Below are 23,293 nucleotides of genomic sequence, written 5' to 3'. Positions count from 1 at the left end.
CAATCTGCACAGTTGAGAAGGAAAAAACTAATCAGCACTGCCTTTCTGCTATATATCAAACCCAAATTCCAGATGATTTGCACATCCTGAAAATTTGGATCCTTGGGCCCTTGGCTTCAAAAATAACATTTTAAACCAAGGACTTGCCACTTTCAAGTGTCAAAAATGGGAAGACTCTTCAACTAGAATTTAATCCATACTTAGAAATAAGTAAATCGAGGAAGAATGCGAACACCAAACTACATAATTCAAATTGGAAGTATACTGGACCATATGATTACATAAAACTTAGGGAAGCAAAATGTCTACCTCAGCCTCATGGAAGATTCCTGAGGAGAGGCACAGAGGTAGGTGAAAACACAGGCTTCCCCAAGGACTAAGAACCCTGACAGGCTGCCCAATAGGGAGTCTTTAACAAGACTATTTCCTCTTTTCAAGGACTTTGCAAAAAATACTTTTAAGATGTTGTTGCTGGACCACAATAAACAGACAATCAAAAAACAGATCCACCCATTGAGTTAGTGCTAATGGAATCTCCTTCTAGAGGTGCCAGATGGAGATTTAAAGGGAAAAAAAGCTCTTTACTAATTGTCGCCAAGATTCCTTGGTACTTCATGCCAGGTCCAGGATATTAACCCAGATGTCCTAGTCAAATCCAAGGTTGGTTAAGTACAATCTGCCAACTTATTAAAAAAAATGGGGTGGAGTATTTTCCTTCTGTGACCTGACTGCAATCTGAAGAGTCACTGTTCCCCAAAGTTCCTGTCCAGTGCCGTAAGTCGGTAACCCCCTTTAAAGAGAACTGTAATGCAAAGGCTGACTAAAGCGTATGGATTTTTAAGTCCACCTATATGGGAAACATACCCTATTTTATTAAAAATATGTAAGATGCTCTAATAGCTTAAACCTTCCCTAAACAGCTGTCTAAAAAAGGCATATACATAGTATTACAGATACTGTTTTTCAATTAAGAATTGAAAATACTTATATAAAAGTTTATGTTAAACTAGGTTTGAACCAGCTGGGTGGTGGTGATGCACACCTTCTGTCCTAGCACTCAGGAGGCAGAGGCAGGCAAATCTCTAAGTCAAGGCCAGCATGAGTGAGTTCAGGACAGCCAGGGCTACACAGAGAACGCTTGTCTTTGGGGAGGGAGTGGGTTTGAGTATGAAACTTTTCTTTCTTTCTTTTTTTGGTTTTAGAAAAAAAAAACCAAACATGAAACTTTTAAGACTAAAAAGTAGGACTGTGCTGCCAAAAGTACAACTAGGAGAGGAACACATACGCACATAACATGACATAGATCCCTTGGGCTAAACATAGGTCCTGGATTGATGTACAAAAATAGGAAAATATCGGCTGGAAATGACTCAATTGTTAAAAGCACTGTCTGTTCTTCCAGAGGACAGTGGTTCAAGTCCCAGCATCCATATGGTAGCTCACAACCATCTGTAACTCTAATCCTAGGGGATTTAACTGCCTCTTCTGGCCTCCATAGGCACAGCATGCACATGGTGTGCAGACATACATGCAGACAAAACATCCATACACATGAAATAATTTTCAATAGCAAAGCATAAAAGCATATACTCAACAGCAAGGTGGTGCTGGGAATACAGAATGTATGACACTCTAGGTTTAGTCCCCAGTGTGGGTGTGTGGAGAAGAGGTCAAATACGAGGCTAGCCAACTTTTGACCAGCCACTGACTTGATGTTGTACTGCCACAGTATTCTGCACATTTATCAAAACAACACAAACTAGGGCTCAGTTCCTGCTCTAAAAAATTCTTTAAACTGTAATTCTTCCTGGTTGGTTTTTTTGTTTGTTTGTTTGTTTTTTGTTTTTTGAGGGAGGGATGGTTCAAGACAGGATTTCTCTGCGTAGCGTTGGCTGTCCTGGACTCGCTTTGTAGACTAGACTGGCTTCAAACTCACAAGGATCCACCTGCCTCTGTCCTGAGTGCTGGGATTACAGGCGTAGGCAACCATGCCCAGCTAATTCTCCCTATTTTTAACACAATTCTATCACAGTTACTAACATAGCTGAAAGCTAGATGGTAGTCAATGCCTACCATCTCAACTACTGCAGAGAGTGAAGTGAGAGAATGGTGAGATGCAGCAGGGACAACATATAAGACCCCCTTAAAGGGGCCAGGTATGATGACCCCACCTGGAATCCCAGCACTCAGGACGCTAAGCCAGCAGGACTGTGAGTTCTAGGCTAGGTTGCACTGGGAAATCCTAGCTCAGAAAGATAAATGGGGGTGGGGAGGGCTTGTGCATAGCTCAGGAATAGAGTGGGAAAGCTAGCCTGGTGTATGTGAGAAGCCGGACTCAACCTCATCTCCAGGATGAATGGACAGATAGATCAATGGATGACACCCTAAATTATTCCGAGTCTTTCAGTATTTTGACAAATATTTTCAGGATAACAGCCCATAAGGCTTTAAATTATCTGACCTCCAAGCTTCCAATATGAAGGCCTGTGAACTTTTTGGCCTCTCTTCCATATGATCCCCATTTCCTTCAGGGGCCAACATTCTCTAACTTTCTTTTCAGCTCTACTCAAATCACATTCTCAGCTAGCTCTCCTGCAACCCTACCTGAAATTCCTATAACTTTAACCATTATTTATGTGACTTCATATTCCTCCTCCTATGGTTTATATATTTTTTCTTTACCATGTATGACATTCTAACATATAATATACTTATATTTAATATGATTATTATTCACCTTTCCTAGTGGAAGCGAAGTCCCAAGAGAATAAGGATTGGTCAGTTTCTCCTGGGATGTGTCCCAAGCATCCAGAGGGCATGTGGCATAGTAAATGACTCCCTAAGTCTCTGAATAGACTTCATTACACAGACAGATACACCACAGCTCCATAAACAGGCTTTGGAGGAAGCATAACACTTCAACAATATTGAAAGGAGAAATACAGGCTCACCATAACTAATAATATTGTCTCTTCTGTTTCTTTTTCATGTCAAAGAAAAACTACAGGCCAGGCAGTGATGACACATGCCTTTCATCCCAGCACTTAGGAAGCAGGTGCAGGTGGATCTGTGAGTTCGAGGCCAGCCTGGTCCAAAGACTGAGTTCCAGAACAGCCAGAGATACACAGAGAAACACTGCGTCGACAAAGCAAAAAAATAAAGAAAAGAAAAGAAAAAAAAAATTCAAACAAGGTAAAAAATTTTAACACTTTAGATAGATGGCTTTTTGTTTGTTTTAATTACATTTAATTCATTTACTCTGTGTGTGTGTGTGTGTGTGTGTGTGTGTGTGTGTGTCTGTGTGGTCAAAGGACAACTTTCAGGGATCAGTAGGTCCCATGAATCAGATTTAAGGCCAAGCTTTTAATTATGAGGTCCATAAATTTCAAAATAACAAACATTTTGAGCACATACAAAAAAAGGTAGAATTCTTAGGGGATTCTACAAAGTAGGGAAAAGTGGGGGAAGGCATCTTGCCTTTGATATGTAATTCTAGAAGAAACATCTTTTTGGAAGTAATAATGAAGAGCACCAAGCAATCAACATAAAGACAAATTTAAAGGTTTCTCCCTTTGTATGGAATACAAGAAGACTAAATCATCCCTTACACATCACACTCTGGATTTCAAACCCAACTGACAGCACTTAGAAAAGAGGGCCAGGAAGATGGAGAGAGGGCATAGCAATCTGGTGCACTTAGTGCTCTTGCAGAGGACCTAGGCTCAGTTCCTAGCACCCACAAGACAGTTCACAAATGCCCATAAAACTCCCAAGTGGTACACATATCAGCATGAATGCAACACTCATGAGCATAAAAATAAATAACCACGGGGGCTGGAGTGATGGCTCAGCAGGTAAGAGTAAATGCTGCTCTTGCAGAAGACCTGATCTGGGTTCTTAACATATTAGGTGGCTTACAACTTGTAACTCCAGGTCTCTTCTGGCCTCCTTGGGAAGGTCACAACATGCATGTACCCCCAACATACCCGTGTGTGTGTGTGTGTGTGTACACAATTAAAAATAAACAGAGTTAGAGAGACAGCTCAAAGGTTAAGAGTACTTGCTCCTCTTGCAAGGAATCTGGGTTGGCCGCCTCTAGCACCAGGCAGGCACAAAGTGCACATACATATATTCATTAAAATAAAACCATTTTTAAAAGCCATATTGGAGATGCAGCTCGGTGACACAATACTTGCCTAGCACATCCAATGGCCTCAGTTCAATCCTAAGCATGACCCTGTTCCCACAAATTGTCTAGTCTCTGACCTCCACAGGCATGTTACAATACACAGGCACTCCCCCACATACATACACAAACAACACACACTAAATATATACTAAAAAATAATTTTTAGGGGGCTGGAGAAATGGCTCAGTGGTTAAGAGCACTGTCTGCCTTTCCAAAGGACCAGAGTTCAATTCCCAGCACCCACGTGGCAGATCACAACTATCTGTAATGCCCATTCCAAGGGATCTGACACCTTCACACTAATGCATATGAAATAAAGTTAAATAAATAGAAAATAAATAAAAAATATTTTCAAAAGACTTATTAAAAAAAATTTAGAAAAAAAAAATTTAGGAGCTAGGCTCACTTCTTTAACCCCAGCATTTAGGAGGCAGAGGCAGGCAAACCTCTGTAAGTTCAAGGGCAGCCTGGTTTACAAAGCAAGCTCCAGGACAACCAGGGCTACACAGAGAAACCCTGTCTCGAAATTTAGAAAAAAAAAAAAAATATATATATATATATATATATATATTTCTTAGAAAGTATCAAACTCCTTAAAGACAAGAACCAGGCTGGCTTGATTTTTTGTGTTCAACGAAAATGAAATGAAAATGCAGAGCATGGCAAAACCTTCAGAGGTTAAGAAATACTACAAAAGTTCCCACCCATTTTAACTCTTTGATCCAGGCCTAACAGCTGTCTCTGAATCTCAACAAGGATCGTAAGCTCTCAGCTGAGTATTCACCCACTTCCTTGGTTTTAATAATGTCCAGCCCTGCCTTTTTACCACTGATCCACTGTTCAGACAAAATAACTAAAATAACTAAGCAGACCGAAGGACAACTCCTGACATCACTTCTTGGCTGTGCCTCTGCCCTTTCATTGCCCTCTCTTGTAAGATGAGGGTGACAGCAACCTCCCTAGGTTGGTTGGATAGCATGAGATAGAAACCCCACACTTACCCAGAGGTTGCCCATAAGAAGCCCTCAATAAATGCTAATTGTTATTATTTCAAGAAGTAATGGCCCCAAGGGAGAGGAGCAACATACCTGAGGGTTCTTGCAAAAGATTATCATTAAGCCTAGAAGCCAAACACTGCTCTCCTGACTGGGAGACACCATTAGGGGTAATAATCATAAAAGCCTAGACTCAGAATCATCAAAGCGCAGCAGCCAGTTACAGTATAAATACAGGGCCCCCAGGAGCCAGGCACAGTCCTGGGCGAGAAGAGGAAGAGGCCAGGCTGCTGAATCACACACACACACACACACACACACACACGAAAAAGAAAACTACAGAATCATCTCCATGCTCTAAAAAAAAAAAAAAAAAAAAAAAAAAAAAACTAATTGGCGCGCAAGTTTTTGCTAAAAACAGGTATCCACCGATTACAGACCTAACGTGTCATTTCTTCATGCCCCAGAGGTGGGGCTGGGCAGGGAGAAAGGGGGTGGTGAGCGGTTCCTACCAGACGGAAAAGCCACAAGAAGTGGAGAGGCGACGGGGTTTCGGGGCTGGACTTCAGACACAAAATCCGATATTCTGCTGTTCTGGTTTTGTTTTTGGTTTGCTTTGGAATAACGCAAGACCTCCAAATTCGATAAAACCCAGAAGGCTCTGCTTCTAAGACACCCCCCACCCCCACCCCGAACAAGTGTCATCCGCCTTCCGCGCCAACCCCGGCCGCCGTAGCAGGTTCGGGTGACCCGGCAGCCGTGATTTCCGAGACCTGGCACCCCGCGTCGCCCTCCCACCTTCCCGGAGAACCGCGGCCCGGGGGTCCGAGGGGAACAAAAGCCGGGCCGAGCGGGGACGGGGGCCACGCCGGGCCGGGCCGGCCCGGGCCCGGGCGACGTGGGGCCAGCAAGGGCGCCCTCCGGGCCGGCTCGCGGACGCCCCGCGCCCCGGGCCTGCCTGAGGAAGGGGCAAGTGTCGGCGTCCGGGGCAACAGGTCCGACCCGACCCGCGGCCTCCACGGCGACAGGGCGGTCCCGGAGCCCCCGCCGAGGGCCCGGGGGAGGACGCCGGCCGGGAAGCCGCGGCTGGGGCGGCGCGGGGGCCGGAGTCCACGCTCCATCTTGAGGCGGCGGGAGGAAGGCCGGGCCCCGGCCGCGGCTGACGGCGCCAGGCGCGCGCGCCTCGCGGCCAGCCCGGCCCGCAGCCGCGCTCCCCTCGGCGCCCGCCGCCCGCACGGGCGCGCCCCGGTCTCCTCGGCCGCGGCCCGGGAGCGTGGCGGGCGCCGGAGGCGAGCCTTCCCTCCCGGCTTCCCGCGGGCTCCGGCGGCGGGAAGGCGCGGAGAGGGAGGGAGAGGGTGGGACAGCGAGGAAGGGGAGGTCGGGCCCGCGCCCCGCTCACCGCCTGGGACGCCGGGACGCCGCCGGTCTCCGCCACCTGCCTCGCAGCAGCAGCAGCCGCCGCGGCCGCCGCCTCCCGCCTCCCCGGCTGCTCGGCTCGGGGCGGGGAAGAGAACGTGACGCGCCGCCGCCGCCGCCGCCGCGGGGCCGGGAGAAGACGCCGCGCTGCCCCTCCCCGCGCCCGGGCCGCTGCCGCCCGCGAGCTGCCCGCCGCCCCTTTGTCTGTGTCCCCCGCGCCCCCTCCACTGCGAGCCCCTAAATCCTCCGCCGTAAGGAGCGAGATGCCCGGGACCCACCGAGGAGGGGCCTGCGTCCGCCGCTGCCTTGGCATTTCAGACTATTCCCCGGTTCCTAGCAGAGTGTGCCCAGAATGTGCAAGTCACCCCGGATGGCTACACGTCGACCTGACCACAGCCTGCCGCTGGGATGGACTGGGGTGCGGTTGGGGAAGGGGGGGGCGGTGATTCATTTCTTTGACCTCTCCTTCCAGCCCAGAGCAGGGTGAGAAATCCTGCGCCACCAGTTGGAAGGGAGATGCCCTTAGGCAAGCTAAGCTCCGGATGGACCGTCTCTGCTCTCCAGGAAAACACTGAGGGGTTAAAATGAAATCCTTTGAGACAAGCGCAGGGCTGCAAGCCTGTTAGTTTAAGAAAAGCCTCTCTTTTTCGCCCCAGTCGTTTGGACAGAAGCCCAGGTTTAATGTCCCGTCCGAGCTCCTCCCCACGTAGGGATCCCCTTGAAAGGCTTTTGAAAGGGACTGGTGAGGACGCTGCAACAGCCGGCTCAGGGCTGCCGTAGCAGAGGGCGGCCAGCATTTCTCTCCCATGGACCATGGCAACCCCAGAAGTTTTGCAGCTCCTGCAGAAGTCTGCAGCTGTTGGAAGCCCAGGATTTTGCAGCGACTCGTGGTTGTAGAAGGGGCCACAGGCTTCCTACTCCTTCCAAATAGGGGAAAACATTCCGGAGAGTGACCTCCCTTGTTGACCTTTATTCAAAACATCATTGTGTCTGGTCAAACAGGCATGCAGAGAGCCCAAGAACGGAACTCGAGGGCTGCAGAGCTGGCTCAGTGGTTAAGAGCACTGGCTGCCCTTCCAGAAGACCAGCACCCACATGGCAGATCACAATTGTCTGTAACTTCGGGTCCAGGGGAGCCAACACCCTCACACAGACATACATGCAGGCAAAACACCAATGCACATAAAACAATAAATCATTAAAAAAAAAAAAAAAAAAGAACGCCACTGGAAATGCACAAAGATCTGAATAAAGGAAATGTATGTGCAGACCCTCCAACTGGGCCAGATATATGAACTCCAAGGTCAAGAGATAGTGGTACCTTTGGAACCCAGAATTCATTCCTACTCAGAAAGGCAATCCTCACCCCCTCATCTGAATACTATTCGGCTCTTATTAAGCATCTTAAGTAGTCATAGATACCACAGAGTGAGACAAAAAAAGTCAGTGGTGGAGTCAATATACACTTCTGGGTGTTACAGAATATTTATTATACATAGGAAATCTAATTGTTAGCAAAATATGAAAGCCTGTATAGATACTGTGTTTGTCAAGAGAAAGGCAGACTAGCTAGGTAGAATGACACAGAAGGATTTCTGAAGAGCCAGTAGTTTAGTTCTAGAATCAGGCTTGTAAGTAGGCATTTTGTATGTAGTTCAGGAAAGTGTATACAGTTCTCAGAATTACCTCCCCGAGCCAGCAGGTTTTTACCTCAGTTTATGCCTCCTGTGTCTTTACTGGTATAAATAGTGGATAATTTAAACAGTTACATCATTTGGGTTTTGACTTTGTGTGTGTGTGTGTTAAGCCTATCCTTTTAAAATTATTATGTTTGAGACTGTATTCTGTGTATCCCTGGCTGGCCAGAAAGTCACTATAGCAATGGGATTAAAGGCATGCCCTACCATACCTGGCAAAACTATGGTCTAGTTGTTCTGGTTTACTTTATTTTATCTATTTATTTATTTTGCTTTTTGAGACAGAAAGCTTACTTTGTTTGTTCGTTGAGACAGGGTCTTGCTTTGTAGCTCTGGCTGTCCTGAAATTCACTCCATAGACCATCCTGGCCTCCAATTCACAGAGATCCGCCGGCCTCTGCCTGGTAGCTAAAGTCATGTCCTGACAGTTGAGTTGCTTGTTTTTGTTTTTGTTGGTTGGTTGGTTGGCTGGTTAGTTGGGTGGTTGGTTGGTTGGGTTTTTTGTTTTGTTTTGTGTTTTTTTTTGGGGGGGGGTGTTTTGTGTGTGTGTTTTGGTTTTTGTTTGTTTGGTTTGGTTTGGTTTGGTTTGGTTTTGGTTTTTCAAGACAGTTTCTCTGTGTAGCCTTGGCTGTCCTGGACTCTCTGTAGAACAGGTATGGGCCATTACTGCCCCCCCCCTTTTTAATATTTACTATTATGTGTGTGTGTGTGTGTGTGTGTGTGTGTGTTGTAGGTACAGGAAAGACATGCAAGTCTCCTTCCACCTTTACGAGGACTCAAAGATTTGAACTCATGTCTCTAGGTTTGCTGGGCAATACCTGCTGAGCCATCTTGATCTTGCTAGCTACTGTTGAGCCTCTCTTTACCTAAAATATATTGATTTGCATTTTTTATTTTTTATTTTCTTTTTTGAAGAATTCATTAAACTGACCACAGTGGTCTATGTCTGTTAATCCCAATATGTGGGAGGTGGAAGCAAGATCAGAAGTTCAAGATCATCCTCTGATACATACAGGCTGTGAGGCCAGCCTGACCTACGGATAACCCTATCGAAAACAGCAAAAAGCCCAGTTGAGTAGTGCAAATCTTTCATCCTAGCACTTGGGAGGGCGGAGGCTGGCTGATCTCTGAGTTTGAGACCCTAATAGTCTGGGCCAGAGACATCAAGGTGCCTACCACCAAGCCTAAAGATCTAAGTTCAATCCCCGGGACCCACATGATGGAAAAAGAGCACCAACTTGCCATAGCTGTCCTCTACTTAAACACTGTGGCACATGCATACCCCTACCCCATTGGTACATACACACAAGAAAACTTTTTATTTATTTATTTATTTATATTTGGGGTTTTTGAGACAGGGTTTCTCTGTATGGCCTTGGCTGTTCTGGACTCTTTGTAGTCCAGGCTGGCCTTGAACTCATCACACACAGTTCATCTAATTGTTTTGGCTTGTTTTTTTGTTTGTTTGTTTGTTTGTTTTGGGGTTTTTTGTTATTTTATTTATTTAGGTACAAGTGCTTCAAGCCAATGTACACATGGATGCCAGAGGAGGACATCAGATCCTAGTATAGATGGTTGTGAGCCACCATGTGGTTGCTGGAAATTGATTCAGGTCCTCTGGAAGAGCTGCCAATGCTCTTAACCACTGAGCCATCTCTCCAGCCTATTGACTCATTTTTATGATACAATCTGAGCTAGAACTAGTGACCCTCCTACCTCTAACATTTTTTTTTTTCTAGACAGGGTTTCTCTGTATAGCCTTGGCTATCCTAGACTTGCTTTGTAGACCAGGCTGGCCTTGAACTCACTCTAAGTTTTAACATCACCTGTATTCACCACTGGGCTGGACTGAGGCAGTCTTATGTTACAAATAATGGAAACAAAAAAAGACAAATCTCAGATTGGTTATTTTGAACCAAAAATTAATTTTATCACTAAAGCAAGATGAGAATGCTATTTCTATATGCAAGACTGCTACTGCTGGTTTTATAGATTTGTTTTCCTTGAGTAAAAATGAAGTGGGGTGGGGGTGGAGCACACCTTTAATCCCAGCACTGATGATGAGGCAGGATGATCTCTGTGAGTTCAAGGCTAACCTGGTCTACAAAGCAAGTTCCAAGACAGTCAGGCCTACACAGAGAGACCCTATCTCCAAAGATAAATAAATAAATACACAAAAAAAAGGAAGCATGATAAAGAATGATAAAGCACAATGTTAAGAGTCCTGGGATCAGATCTCAGAGAGAGCTGTCTGGTGAGCACAAAAGCACTATTGTATGTATTCAGTTAACAAAGAGCAGAGTCAGGCCCACCATCCTGGAAACTGTGCTCCAGGCCTTCCAAATAGACTAGGGCTTTGAGGACATGCTGCTTCACAGTGCAGGGCTTGACCTAAATCACTTAGAAAACTGTCACCGCCTTTCTAAGATTCTGTGACTTCTTTTTTAATCCAGCAAAGCAAAACATTTGTGAAATCAGTGCTTGATGCACTGATGTCTTTTGAATGCACACACACAGAAAAAGTTGAGACCACCTTCAGCAAAAATCAAACACACTCAAGGCACACAGTGACACATATTCACAACAGAACCATTTGAAACAGTCAAAAATGGAGAACAGACTGAGGGTGGCAGCACAGAAGCACAGCATCCCAGCACCGGAAACTCAGAGGCAGGTGGATCTCTGTGAGTTCCAGGCCAGCCTGGTCTACAGAGTGAGCTCCAAGCCAGCCAGAGCCACATAGTGAGACCCTGTCTCAAAACAGATAAATAACACAATTTTAAACACAGAATATTCACAATGCATTTCCTCAAAATGTTAAACAAAATTCTTATGTGATCCTGCAGAGGTATAGTCTCAAGAGAAAAAAAAAAAAAAAAAAAACTTGTTGCAGGGCTGTAGAGATGGCTCAGTAGTTTAAGAGCATTGACTGCTCTTCCAAAGGACCCAGGTTTAATTTCCAGCAGCCACATGGCAGCTCACTCCTGTCTGTAACTCAAATCCAGGGCTTCTGACATCCTCACACAGACATACATGCAGGCAAAAGAGAATTAAACATAAAAAATTTAAATTTAAATATGTGTGCGCATGTGTGTGTGTGTGTGTGTGTGTGTGTGTGTGTGTGTATGTGTGTGTGTGTGAAAAAGAAGGGCTACAGAGTTGACTCAGTGTATGCTCTTCCAGAGGTCCTGAGTTCAATTCCCAGCAACCACATGGTAGCTCACAACCATCTGTAATGAGATCTGGTGCCCTCTTCTGGCTTGCAGGTGTAGGTACAAATAGAGCACTCATCTACATAAAATAAATAAATCTTTAAAAAAGAAAAAAACTTGTTGCAAAAAAACTATATACAAATGTCAAGGTGTGCCTGACAGTGGTGCCACATGCCTATAATCCCAGCACTCAGGAGGTAAAAGCAGGCAGAGTTCTGAGTTCGAGGCCAACCTGGTCTACAGAGCAAGTTCTAGGACAGCCAGGGTTACACAGAGAAACATGTCTCAAAAACAAACAACAAGCAAACAAAACAATAAATTAAACAAAGGTCATGGTGAGCTGGCTGTGATGGCAAGCCTGTAATTCCAGAACTCTGAAGGTGGAAGCAGAAGCAGGAGATTACACATTCTAGGCTGGCCTGGGCTACGTAGCACTTTCTAAATTTAGGAGAGGCTGGGTCACCTAGTGATATCACATCTCAAACTAAGCAAAGTCAACAGTCATGGCAGCATTACTCATACAAACACAAACAGAAACAAATGTTTTCCAACTGGTGGATGGAAAGGCAAGATACTAAAATGTGATATATATCTACATGTTAAAAATTACATTTTCAGTCGGGCATGGTGCTATAAGACTGTAATCCCAGTTCTTGGGAAGAAGAGGCAGGTGGATCCCTGTGGGTTCGAGGCCAGCCTGGTCTACAAAGTGGGTCCTGGAGAGCAGGGGCTCTTCTTATACAGAGAAACCTTGTCTCGGGAAAAAAAAGATCAAGTTTTTCTGTAATAGTACCTACATGTTTAAATGGGTATGTGCAAAACTGGAAAAATTGTTAAGTGTAGTAATGTCTCCTTGTGATGCCATACTGTAGTCATATACAATCAGTGAACATTTGAGCTGCATGGAAGGTGAAGAGAGACCCTTGTGCATCTATTTTTACTTCCAATGACTCTCCTAGTCATTTTGGAATATAAAGTTTAAAGAAACAGGGCCAGTGAGACAGTTCAGCAGGTAAAAAGGTGCCTGTGGCCAAGTTTGTTGACCTGAGTTTCGATCACTGAAAGCCACAAAGCAGAGGGAGAGAACTGGCCCCTGCAAGTTGTCTTCTCTCCTCAAGACCACACTGTGGCACAGACACCACACACACACACACAAAAAAAAAAAACCAAACAAACAAACAAAAAAAAATAAGCTTAATTTAAAAAAAAATGTTAAGAAGAAAGTTGAAAGAAACAAACATCAGGAGGAAAGAAAAATCTAGATTGTTTTGGACTAGGACTGAAACTTCTTCCAACTGTGACCATTTATCATCTACCTTCTGCTAGGAAATGATGCCAAGTTCTGCCACTTAGTTTAGACTGTCTCTGCTGCAGCCGAAGTGAATATACTTTTTAAAAGCCGTTTGGGCCTTTATATTATTTCTCTGCCAGGTTACACAATAAGCTGGGCTGAGGTCCAAGGCCTCTCTGTGGGGACCAAGATGCAAGAAAAGGGGGCCAAGCAGCTTCTTTGGCTCCACATCAGGAAAAGGGCTCAGAACACAGCTCAACATGTCCTGGTTTGGAATGGCATTTGGATTTTAAGAGACAAGAAGTGCTATCTGGCCACTTGCTGGGTTGGTTTGTTTATCTGTTAGCTTGAGATAGAATCTCATTTTGCACAGGCTAGCCTGGTACTCATTATATAGCCAAAGAAGACCTTGAACCTCTGATTCTCCTGCTTCTGCCTCCCAAATGCTAGGATTCTAGGTACGTGCCTTCAGGTCTGGTTTATTTTCTACATTAATTTTTTTAAAGCTTGTGTGAGCGTGTGTGCATGTTAGTAGGGTGTGTGCATGCACATATGTGTAGGCCAGAAGGCAAACTCCAGGGTTATGTCTCAAGAGCCACTTACCAAAAAGAGACTTCTAATGTAGGTGCTGGGTGGGAAGAGAAGTCCTCATGCTTGCATGGCAAGCATTTTGCCATCTCTCCAGGCCCTGTATTTCCACTTCTTAAATTATTGGCAGGTGGTTCGTGGCAGTGCAAACCTTTAATCTCAGCACGCAGGAAGCAGAGGCAGGCAGATCTCTAAGGTAGAGGCCAGCCTGGTCTCCGGAACAAGTTCCAAGAGAGCCAAGGCTACACAGAGAAACCCTGTCTCAGAAAAAAAAAAAAAAAAAAAATCATCACTTTATCAAAAAGCACAACAAATGGGTACGATAAGTCATTACTTCACTTAGCCCACCAGGCTCTAAGATCGTGAGTCCCTTGGCATCTCAGACAAGCTCCTCCACACTGCGCCCACACGTTCGTTCTCAGCCTGTAACCACAGGAAGAGTGTAAACGTGCAATCTGCCACCGTTAGGGAGGAAGTTAATTTTAGTTTAATAAGCTCTTTTTGTTATTGCCAAGGGTGGTTTTAGGCTGCTAAAGCTAACGCTCCTTTCTCTGATAGTTTTAAGAAGCTTAGATCCAAACAAAATTAGTTTGTATTTTTATCTCTTTTTCTAGTGTTGGACATTGTATGTTGGCCTTACATATGCTCAGGCTACAGAGTGAAATCCTGTCTGAAAACTAGCAGAAAAGTGAGCGCATATGAATTTGTGTGTGTTTATAAAATAAAAAAAGTTAAAAAAAAAAAAAACAAGAACAAAAATAAACAAGACAAGCAAAAACCTGGTTGTCTTGAACTAGCTAGAACTAGCTATGTAGACCAGGCTGGCTTCAAATTTAAACATAGGTCCACTTGAATCTTCCTCCCACACCTGGAAAAAAAGTGATGCATCCTAGTGGGTAGACTGCTTGTCCAACACAGAAAGCACTGGGTTTGATCCTCGGCACCCCAGAACTGAGGGTGGTGGTACAGGCCTGTAATTGCGCCAGAGACATGTGTCCTACCGCTTTCACACCACAAACCCTTCTCATACTCTCTACATAGTGCCTCTGATCAACATTAAAATTGCAACTGCTGGTTGTGTGGTAACTCATGCCTTTAATCCCAGCACTGGGGAGGCAGAAACAGATGGAGCTCTTTAAGTTCAGTAAGAAAGAGTATGGCCTTAACAGCGATGCGTTTGTCAAGGTGACAAGGGTTCAGTTGTGCTGGCTGGTTTTATGTCCGCTTGACACAGGCTAGAGTCATGTGAGGGGATGGAATCTCAATTGAGAAAAATGACTTCATTAGAGCCTGCTGCACGGGCTGGAGAGATGGCTCAGAGGTTAAGAGCACTGGCTGCTCTTCCAGAGGTCCTGAGTTCAATTCCCAGCAACCACACGGTGGCTCACAACCATCTATAATGAGATCTGGTGCCCTCTCCTGGTGTTCAGGTGTACACACAGAACATTGTATACATAATAAACTAAATAAACCTTAAAAGATCCTGCTGCAAGCAAGCCTCTAGAGCATTGCAATTAGTGATTGGTGGAGGAGGGACCAGGACCAGTCCATCGTGAATGGTGTTGCCCTTGGTTGGTGGTTCTATAAAAAATCAGGCTGAGCAAGCCATGAGGAGCATGGCAGCAGCACCTCTCCATGGTCTGTGCGGCAGATCCTGCCTCCAGATCCCTGCCCTGCTTGAGTTCCTGTCCTCACTTCCTTCAGTGATGGACTAAATGTGGAAGTGAAAGCCAAATAAACCCTTTCCTCTCCAACTTGCTTTTGGTCCTGGGTTTTCACCATAGCAATAGTAATAGTATAGTATAATGTGTATATATATATTTTACATATTCACACACGTATGTATAAACATGCTTTAAATCTACACATAGATCTGCAGATGCAGGGTAGTTAGATGCAGGTTAGACTGCTTGCCTCACATGCACAATTCATCAGTTCAATGCTTTTTGTTACAAAAACAAACAAAACAAACTGAGAAAACGATTAAGAAACCAGGCACGTTTCCCATGTGCTCAAGCCAAAAACCTGTGTCCATGAGGCTTCAGGTCAAAGATCATCAGGCTCGGCAGCAAGGAACTTCCACTGACCTCCTGAACCATTTCACTGGACAGTATATGTTTCGTTTTTTCTTTCTTATTTCTTTATTTTGTCTTATTTAGCCCAAGCTGTCCTCAGCCTCACCATGTGGCTGAGAATGTCATTGAACTTCTCATTCTGTGGCCTCTGCTGGGATTACAGGCATGTGCCATGAACTCCAGTTTATGTGGTGCAGGGAACCCATCCCAGCCCTTCCTATGTGCTTGACAAGAACTCTACCCACTGAGCTACACCATCAGCACTTCTTTTTTCTCTGTAAAAACAAATTCTTCTGGGCATGGCGGCACATAGCAGAGGCAGGTGGATCTCTGTGAGCTCCGGGCCAGCCTGGAGTCTACATATGGAGTTCTATCCAGAGCTACAAAATGAGACCCTGTCTGAAAAACAATTAACACCCATGGGGACAGAAGAGATGTCTCAGCAGTTCAGAGCCTTTGTTGCTCTTGCAAAGGATGTAGGTTTGATTTCTGACCCCCAAGTGGTAGCTCACAAATATCTATAAATTCCAGTTCCAACAGAACTGATGTCTTCTTCTGACCTGTGGGCACCAGGTACACACTTGGTGTGCACACGTGTGCGCATTTGTCCACTAACATAACTAAATCCAAAAAATGTAAATCAAAATAAAACCACGTACACAGCCAAGTTCATATGGGTGTACTTTTGTGTTCCCAGACAGGGTTTTCTGTATGTAGCCTGGGTCTGCCTGGAATTCCCTACGTAGGCCAAGCTGGCCTCAAACTCAGCCTTCCCGTGGTACAAGTCAGTTACTTGTTTACATTTAGTGTGGTAAAGTATCTGGTGAATCCTAAAGCAACATGTTCCCATTCTTTAGGGAACACACTGAAGCCCCTTAACAATCTAGTACTCCACTGTGGGTTGGGTTTTTGTTTTTGTTTGCCCATGCTAGAGATGAAACCTCGGCTCTTTGCTAATGCTAAGTAGTCCCTCTGTCACGGAGCTACACCCCAGTCCCGGAGCATTTTAAAAATTATTTTTATTATGTTTATAGCTGCTTTGCCCGCACATATGTCTGTGCACCAGATGCTTGTCTGATACTCCCAGAGACCAGAAGAGGTCGTCAGATCCCCCAGGACCAGAGCTGTAGACTGTTATCACCTACCATGCAGATGCCAAAAATCAAACTTGGGTCCTCTGAAAAACAGCCAGTGCTTTTAACTGCTGAGGTATCTTTCCAGGTCCCCTAGTGAATTTATTATATATTGAGCCACACCTCCCTGTTTGTATTTATGTGTATGTGCATGGGTGTAGGTGTCCACAGAGATGTATGAGTGCTTTGCCTGTGTGTATTTATGTGCACCACATGGCGTGTAGGAGTCTGCAAAAGCCAAAGGAAGGCGTCAGAACGCCCAGTAGTGGTTATAGAAGGTTGTGAACTGTTATGTGGTTCCTGGGAGCCAAACCTGGGTTCTCTTTCAGAGCAGTAAACATTTTTAACCACGGAACCATCTCCCCATGTACTATTAATGAATCAGTCTATAGCTTTGTGACTAACACTACAGACATTTTATCCCATAGACCTTAAGGCCAGGAGTCCCTATGGAAGAGGCTATATGGACTTTTATGTTATAGAACAGAGCAAGATATGAATCACTTTGTTTACAAAATATACTGACAGAAGTCAGCGGTGGGGGGAGGACTATGCATCAGGTTAGGAAATAGATTCTCCAAGATTTATATTTAGCTTTTGGATCTTTGGAAACTAAGGTATGGAGTACATACAGCAGTCCTGAGCATGTTAGTTTAGATCCTGAGGTTGATAGTAAAAATGGCTATTGGTAGCCCAAGATAACTTTGGTTCTTGATCTACAACCTACCTTCCCTCCATATTCAAGGGTGGTCAAGCAAACATCCTCTGGGCTATCTGCTATCCATGCTCCGTGTGGCTTCTGCAGAGAACTTAGTTCACACCAGTTAAATTATCACACACACCCAAACCAAGGTATTTTCACTGCTGTGTAAAGCTCAGACATTCTAACAAATCAGCTCTTACCAGGCCCATTGTATACAGATAAACTTGCTGTTTAAATGAAAATATAAACAACTAATGGGCGGCAGGAGAAATGGCTCAGTGGTTAAGAGCATGAGCTGCTCTCCCAGAGGACTGGGTTCAATTCCCAGCACCCGCACAGCAGCTCACAACTGTCTGTAACTCCAGTTCTAGGGAATCTGATACTTCCCCACAACTATAAATGCTGGCAAAACACCAATGCACATAAAATAAAAAAATTTAAATTATTAAAAAACAACAAAACTAATGGGCATGAGAGTACCTGTCTGGAAGACAGTCCTTAGGAGGCAGAGGCAGGAGGGTTGTAAGTTTCACACCAGCCTTGATGATGTCATCAAAAATATAGAAAGTTACCTGCCACCAAGCCTGACGACCTGAGGTCTGTACTCTCAGCCTATATGGTAAAAAGAGAGAACCAACTCCCAAACATTGTCATCTGACTTCCACTTGTGCATCTGTGGCATATTTGTGCCCAAGCAAATACTTGTGCTCATGCAAATACATGTCTCATTACACACACACACACACACACACACACACACACACACACCAATAAATAAATAATTAAAATTAACATCAGCAATCCCCCAAACTACTGACTTAACTAATCACATCCTCTTTGTTAGTTTGTTTTTTTGACACAGGGTTTCTCTGGCCTGGCCATCCTGGAACTCACTCTACAGACTAGCTACTGCCTGGCTAATCACATTCTAAATACTAAAGAAAGGCAGTGGTGCCTGCCTTTCATCCCAGCAACTCAGGGGGCAAAGGCAGGCAGATCTCTGTGAGTTCAAGGCCAGACTGGTCGACAGAGCAAGTTCCAGGACAGCCAGTGCTACACAGAGAAATCCTATCTCAAAAAGAAAGAAAAAAGAGGAAAGGAAAGAAAGAAAGCAAGCAAACCGAGGCTGTAGATCATCACGTAACCTAGGGTGGTCTTGAATTTTGTTTTTTGAGACAAGAGTCTCTCTACTTACTGGAACTTGCTGTGTAGATTACACTGGCCTCTGTGGGCCACTGTGCCCAGTGACCTTAAGCTTTTGATCCCTCTATTTCTACTTTCAAAGTTCTGGAACTACAAGTGTATGCCACCATGCATAATCCTAGCCCAATTTTTCCTTTTAAAATAAATAAATAAATAAATAAAGCTGGGCATGGTGGCACGTATCTGTGATCCCAGCATTCTAGGAGGCAGAGGCAGGCAAATCTCTGTCAGTTTGAGGAGAGCCTGGCCTACAAAATGAGTCCAGGATACACAGGGAAACCCTGTTTTGAAAAACAAACAAACAAATAAACAAGGGGAGAAGGGAGAAGGGACTGGGAGGAGAAAAAGGCGCAGAAACTGTACTAGGGATGTAACGTATGAGAGAATAAATAACAAAAGGAAAAATTAATTAAGTAAATGGATAAATAATGTTCAAATAAAGGAAGAACTTGATCTAGGCATGGTGGTGCAGGTATTTAATTCCAGAACTCAGTAGGCAGAGGAAGGCAGGCCTCTATGTGAGTTCGTGGCCAGCCTGGTCTACAAAGTGAATTCTAAGTCAGCCATGTCTACATAGAGAATCCATACCTAAAACAAAAAGGAAAAGAAGTTTTAAGTTTAATGTTTTTCTGAAGTAGCCTTTTAAAAAAGTTTCTCCTTTCCTTTTCTATTTTGTGGGTTTAAGGTTTATTTTTATGCACATGAGTATTTTGTCTGCAGAGGTCAGAGGAGGGAACAGGATCCTCTAGACTTGGAATTACAGCCAGTTGTGAGTCACCAAGTAGGTGCTGGGAATCAAACCTCAGTCCTCTTGAGGAGCAGCCAGTGCTGAGCCATCTCTCCAGCTCCTTTTTTTGTGGTATTTAAAAGCAGGGCCTTAGTCTGGAGAGATGGCTCAGAGGTTAAGAGCACTGGTTACTCTTCAGAAGATCCTGAGTTCAATTCCCAGCAACCACATGGTGGCTCACAACCACCTATAATGAGATCTGGTGCCCTCTTTTGGTGTACAGGCACACATGCAAGCAGAACACTGTATACATAATAAATAAATACATCTTTTTAAAAAATAAATAAATCTTAAAGAAAATAGCCCAGGCAGACCTGAAAGTTACTATATATACCAGGCTAACCTTGAACTTACTAACCTTGAACCTGACTCTGCCTCCAGAGTTTTGACATCACAGGCAGGAGAAACCAGGCCTGGCTTCAGAAGTTCTTCCCTTTAATGGCCTACAGTGAAATCCTATTATCAGATGTCTGCATTCTCTCAGCTTGTTGAGAGTTCTGTGTAGTGGCATGTTTACTGCTGTCTACAAAGGTTGAGAGGTCTTATTTCTTTCTGCATAAAGGGGATGGATACCAAACAGATGTCATCAGGAGTGACCAATCATGTGACACAAACACATACAATCTGAATTTAAACATGGTATTTCAGGCCAGTCATAAGACAGACAAACCCAGAGAAGAACATTCTATTTTTAAAGGCCACGTGGGTAAGACTGGAGTGTTTAAAAATTCAGTGCATTCAAATGAGAGAGGTTTGTGTATGTTACTCTGACAGTATTTTCCCTGCAGCTGGCCAGCCAACATGAGCTAAGTAGCTTTTTTGGTTCTTTTTTTTTTTTTTTTTTTTTTTAAGACAGGCTCTCACCATGTAGCTCTGGCTAGCCTGTAACTAGCTATATAGACCAGATTGGTCTTGAACTCACAGAGATCCTCCTGGGATTAAAGGCATGAGCCACCATGATCAGCCTGAGCTTTTGAGACACACTCCTGTCATAGTGATGTTCTGCCTCACCATGGGTCTAAAATCAAGATAATCAAGGACTGTGGAGTTGGACCATATGCCCAAATAAATCCTACCCCACTCAAGTTGTCTGTGATGGGTATTTTACTAGAGTAACGAATGAAAAGCCTAGGTGGACAAGAATGCCCCTGGTGCCGAGCTTGAGAACCTAAGTTCAAATCCAAGACTTACATGATAGGTGAGAACTGACTCCCAAAGTGGTTCCAGGACCTCCAGGACCTGGTACACCCTCACATACATACACACAAGGTATAATAAAAAATGTAAAAAAAAGAAAAGAAGGTGACAACGACAATGAAGAAGAGCCAAACTAATAGAGTAAGACAGGGTTTTGCTGTGTAGCCCTGGCTAGCATGGGAGTCACAAGACTCCTGTCTCAGTTTTCCTAGAGCTGTGATTCCATGGTGTGTGCCACCACGGCAGCTAGGCAACATGTTCTTCTGCTGCCCATCTGCTAAACCTGACTTCTTACTGTCATGAAACCATTTTCAACCATACCCGGGCTCATTAGTCCTCAGTGCTCATGACTATTCAAAAGCTTTAGAATAATCTGGACTGGTCCTGTGAACAGAACTGTGGTTGTTTCAAAGGCCCAGGTCAGGACAGGCACAGCCAGCCTGTGGAAGAGACGGAAACTCCTCAGTCCGTGAGAAGTTTGCCTTGGGTTGGATCCCACAGCCTGTCTGGATCCAGTTTCACTTGTCATTCTCAGTTATGACTAATGCCCAAGCCTGTGCGACTGAAATTGAGAACTCATTGTGTTATGAGGTCACCCTGCAGAGGAGTGGTGTCAGCTGAGAGCCCTGATAAAGAGCCGGATAAAGGCTCTGGCGCTTATCCTTACAGTCCCTCCTTGGGTTACAAAATTCCAAATATAACCACATCACTGGCAGTTTTAAAAATTAATTTCCCATTGCTTTAGATATAGTAAAAAGATTGAGGTTACACATATATAAATATATAATACATATTGGTCTTTTGAGAGAGTCTATATAGCTCTGCTAGCCTAGAACTTGATATGCAGACCAGGCTAGACTTAAAATTCGCATAGATCCACTTGCCTCTGCCTCTCTAGTGTTGAGATTAAAGGTGTGTGCCACCATGCTCAGCCAATTCTCTTTTTCTACCATAAGGGTCCTGAGGATTAGAATTCAGGTTTTCAGGGTTGGTGGCAAGCACCTTTAACCGCTGAGCCATCTCTTCAGCCCCCATTTCTTAAATTGATAAATTTTATTTTGAGACCGAGTCTTGTGTATTCTAGGCTGGCTGTAAGTTGCTATGTAGCTGAGGATGACCATGGTCTTCTACTTCTCCTGTCTCCACCTTCGAGTGCTGGGAGTGCGGGCATACACCACCATGCTGGGGTATAAGGTCCTGGGGTTGGGGTTTGTGCATGCTGGGTGAGCACTCGGCCACCTGAGCTGCATTCCCAGACCTGAGGGTCTTTCTACAGAATTACAACACGTCATTAAGTAACCCAATAAATAAAGGGAAAAAAATATAAACAGAAAATTCATAGAAAAAAATGCTATAAATGCATTGGTTGATTCGGGACCATGTCCTGTGTGTTTCTCTAAATCCCAGGCTGGGGTTATAGAGGTGAACCTCCAATAAGTACTCTTTTACTAAAATCACTTATTCCTAAACAGTGTGAAGCGATCTGACCTAAAATGGACCTGAGACTGAAGGATTGGGAATTTTGCTAAGGCCTGGAAACACAGACTGAAGGAAGGCATTGTAACCTCAGAGAATGAGTCATACCTTAGAAGCTTCTTAAAACACTAAAAATTGTTACGACACTCTTGTTGGTTTTGTCTGCTCATGGTAATCTTTAAACTGCAAGACAGGGAGGGGGCCAGGAACCAAATGAGGGCAGTGAGATGAATCAGCAGAAAAAGGTGCTTGTTGTCAAAAATGATCCGAGTTCTATCCCCAGGACCCACATGTTAGGACAGAACTGACTGCCACAAGTTCACATCCCCTGACTTCACATGTGCACTGTGACATTTACATGCATATACACAAAATAAAATAAAAATGTATATTTTAAAAAAGTCAGGAAGCCTGGTGGTAGTGGCATGCATTTAATCCCAGCACTTGCGAGGTGGAGGCAGGTTGGTCTCTGTGAGTTCAAGGCCAGCCTGGTCTACAAAGCAAGTCCAGGCCAGCCAGGACTTGATACACAGAGAAACCCAATAAATCCAAAGCATTCTTGCAAAAAACTTGAAAATCTAGTCACTTTTAGGAGGGAACCTGTGGAACCGAGATACAAGCTTTTTGAAGAAAGCATCGGAGGCTTTGTGGTTTATTCAGGGCAGTGCCTTCTTTCCACTTGCTCAAGAAAATGAGAGCTGGCTTGTAGCAACCCGTGGCCTACCTGGCAGGACAAACAGATCTCCACCCCTGCTCCTCCATCTACTTCTGAGTGTTTGGTTATTGCCTCACTTGCCCACACCTGGACACCAGGTGACAGCACTGACAAGTCCAAACAATCCCTCCTTCTCCTCATCATTCTTTTCCTAAACACAGCAGAGAACATTTCTTTAAAAATGTTGTGTCTGTGTAGGCACCATAATGTACACGTGGAAGTCAGAGCTCAACTTTCTTTCCACCACATGGATCCTGGGGATTGAGCTCAAGTTTCCAGAAACGGTGGCAAACAGCTTTCCGTACTGAGCCATCCTGCTGGCCCCTTTTGTTTCTTTCAATGTGCTTTTGGTCTGTAATATCTTCCTTATGCTTTAAGGACTGGTTCAGGAATTTTCTCTTGCTAGTTGCCTTGAGCCTCATATCAGTGGTTAAGCCAATGATTTTCCCTAGGCTTCTCCCACTGCCATATGCCATGTGCTGGGGCCCAGAAAGCATAGACACTCCTTCAAAGGAAAGGCTGACTTCCAGCATTTCTCTTTTCTTTCTGAGATAGGGTCTTGGCCTACAACTTTTCTCTCTGCCTCAGTCTCCCAGTGCTGGGATTACATGCAGGA

General features: G+C 44.5%; 1 protein-coding gene across 11 annotated transcripts in view; it reads right to left on the bottom strand.

Annotated features, from left to right (window-relative positions):
- The window catches only part of Clip1 (CAP-Gly domain containing linker protein 1), a 114,228-nt gene extending 107,516 nt beyond the window's left edge, over positions 1-6,712 (bottom strand). For all 11 annotated transcript variants that reach the window (XM_060382375.1, XM_060382376.1, XM_060382378.1 and 8 more), the window contains exon 1: positions 6,584-6,712. The gene's annotated coding sequence lies outside the window, so the exon portion shown is untranslated. The remainder of the gene's footprint in view (positions 1-6,583) is intronic.
- Positions 6,713-23,293: the final 16,581 nt, after the last annotated feature.

This window comes from Meriones unguiculatus, chromosome 4 (assembly GCF_030254825.1).
Source record: "Meriones unguiculatus strain TT.TT164.6M chromosome 4, Bangor_MerUng_6.1, whole genome shotgun sequence".
Classification (NCBI taxonomy): domain Eukaryota; kingdom Metazoa; phylum Chordata; class Mammalia; order Rodentia; family Muridae; genus Meriones; species Meriones unguiculatus.
This window is presented reverse-complemented; position numbering and strand designations above follow the sequence as displayed.